Below are 3,267 nucleotides of genomic sequence, written 5' to 3'. Positions count from 1 at the left end.
CAGAAACAAATGTTGTATAGTCTTATTTGCCCTTGTTAATATCTTGTACTTTACTTCCTAAGGCAGCTAGATTTCTTTCCCCTACAGTTGAGAAAAAAATTCAAAAAGAAACTTATAAAAATTAATACTTATACATTGAACTACATCATCATAGAGTCTCCCTCTCTTATTCAAATTCTACTTTGGAATTTAACCTAAAAAATCTGATTTCCTATGTTCTTTGAGATAACCAAAAACCCGTAACTTGTCGAAATCTGTTGGAATTATATTAACAGTGTCATGAGACACTGATCAACATGAGAAATCAGAGAAATTTCATGAGAAATCAACATGAGAAAACAGTATGTATAATTTTAACAGCACCTCAAAAATTATTCAAAAACAAACTGATGAAATAAGCAGCTAATTACTGAATATTTTTAAAGAAATGAAATGATCCATTCTTAGCAAACTTTTATGAGATATCTGAATACTGATCTTTTATTCATTTGCTTTAGCCATATTTATAAACCCATGCATTTTTATGAAAAATGCAACAGGAAATCAGTTGTTTATGACAAATGACCCTATATTCCATCAGTACATGCCTTCTCTTCTATAGAAGCCCTCTCTTCACAAATCCATTAAGCACTTTTCAAAAAGGAAACTAGGCTTGTGCCTGCCATTTCTATTTTTAGTTTCTGAAGATTTCTATAATATATATGCTGCATAGCACTCTATAGTATATTAATCTATAAAAACGCAGTTTCATATAGGGCCTTACTAGTTGTATTTCAAAAAATGTACCATGTGCACTTATATTAAAGATTTATGTGTTCTAAAGAAGCAGATGCAAGTGCTCTATTTCCTATATTTCCTATTTTATAAATGTCTTTCATAGTTTAGAGCACTTTGATAAGATTCTTAGGAAGTAGGCTATAATTGTCCTCTATTTTTACATAAGAACAAATTGAGCACTCTACATATGAAAAGTAGAAAAACAAAACAAAATAAGTAAAAACAATATACACAATTGGATTAATTATTCTACTATTTGAGGTCATTATATGGACATTTAAGCAAAATATAGTATGTGAATCTGTCACTGAACAAATATAGAACCTCTCAAATGAGTAAACAAAACACCCAGTTCACATGTACTTTAGTGGCTTCTCCCTACCAAATTCCTCTTAGAGAAACGCTTTAAAAATTTTGTGGGGGCTTAAAAATCACTTTTCTGAAAATAATAAAAGAGTTACTTAGGATTTGTGAGTGATGAATATTTTTTCTTGTAGAAAAGTATTTGCCTAATGTCAAATGACACTAGTCCACTACCCCCACCCAGTCCTCTTTCTCCTTCTTTAGTTTATGTTAGTCTGAAATCTCCAAAATGCCTAATCACTAAGGAAAATATCACTTTAGCATTTTACTTGATTTTCCATTTGCCCATTTAGTTCATTTGCATGATCACAGCAATGATACCCTCACTATGAAATAATCCTTGTCTGTTTTCTAGCATCCATTGATGGGTATAGAATTGGCAATAGTGAAAAGTACCTGTGTTTTTCTGATTAAATGACTCAGTAAAATTTAGAATTTATTTTTATGCTGAAGTTAGAAGGTGTTATATACATATTAAATTAGAGTCTGGGAAATAATCCAATAACTAACATTTCTTGGCACCGCCATTAAAAATGAGTATCAAAAATATCTGAATGTAATAAGTGAAACTGAGAAGAAAGTATATTTCTATCTTCAGAGAAATGTTGTAATCCTTAATGAGTTGTTTATACAGAACAGGAATTTATTGGAGAATAAATGTGTGTGTGTGTATGTGTATAAGATATTCACAAAATTTGAAAGAAAACATCACAAATTTTAATCTGGCTTTAAGAAGAAATTAAATCTATTTAGCTATTTGATAATTAGAATTTTTTGCTTTTACTTCTTCAAATTTTCATTTGTTTTTAGATTTTTAAAAGACTAAACCAAATTAATGTAAGCTGATTCTAACTCAACTTATGCACTCTAAATACAATTATAACTATTTAAATATTTTAATAATCTGAGGCAAGTTTTAAATAGGTCTTAGTTTACCTGTCCCCACTTCTGTCAATCTACATTTAATCATGATCAAATTTATCTCACATTAAAATAGAATGAAATTAAAACTTTAAAGCCTAAAGAGTGACCTCAGCAAGATGGCAGAAGAGGAAGTTTCTGGATTGGATCTCTGAGCAGCAACTATCTGGCAGTCATCCATAGGTAAAAGTACCTTTTTGGAGTTTAGGAACTAAGGTAGGAAACCCTGGAACCCAAGACCAAGGAAGGCTTTTCAAGAAGGCAGATCCATGCCCAGATGGCAGGTTCACTCATTGTGGTCCCAGCTAAACCTAGAAATAGCCTCATCCCCCATTGATTCAGCTACAGCCCTGTTTGGCCTTGGTCCTGCTACCAAGGAACCCACAAGAGTCACATCTACCCATGCCTCAGTTAACACACCCGTCAACCTCAGTCTTGGATGTGGATCTGGAAGCAGCCATGACTTAGCTTTACTACCTTTTGGCTGCCAGTTCTGTTCACCCAGTGACAGGTAAGAGACATATTCATTTGTGTCCCTGAGGCTGGCCTTCTGACCTCAAGCCTACTGCAGAACTTTGTGACTCTTCTTCAGTCCTCATGTACAGTCTGGGAACAGTCCTACCTCATATTATAATCAAATTGCCAAAGGTCAAAGACAAATAGAGAATTTTAAAAGGAGCAAGAAAAAAGTGACTTATCACACACACAAGATTATGAGCTAATTTCTTAGCATCAAACCTGTAGACCAGGAGAAAATGGGACAATATATTCAAAGTACTAAAACAAAAACAACAACAACAACAACAAAAAAAAAAACATTGCCAACCAAGAAAACTATACCCAACAAATCTGCCCTTCAGAAATGAAGGACACAGAACAACTTTCCCAGAAAAAAAAAAAATCTGAGGAAGTTTATCACCACTAGATCTGGCTTAAAAGAAATACTAAAGGGATTCTTCAAGTTAAAGGCAAAGTATGCTAATTAGAAATATGAATGTTTAAAAATATAAAAATATATATATAGTCATATATACATATGTATACATGACTGTATGTATACATATATGTATATATCTGTGTATATGTATATATCATACATATACATGTATGTATCATACATATAAAGTCATATATACATATGATTATATGTATATGTACATATACATATATAGTCATATACATATATATATATATATTTAGTCAATT

The sequence above is a fragment of the Nyctereutes procyonoides genome, unplaced genomic scaffold, assembly GCF_905146905.1.
Source record: "Nyctereutes procyonoides isolate TBG_1078 unplaced genomic scaffold, NYPRO_anot_genome, whole genome shotgun sequence".
NCBI classification, from domain to species: domain Eukaryota; kingdom Metazoa; phylum Chordata; class Mammalia; order Carnivora; family Canidae; genus Nyctereutes; species Nyctereutes procyonoides.
Note: the sequence above shows the minus strand (reverse complement) of the source record.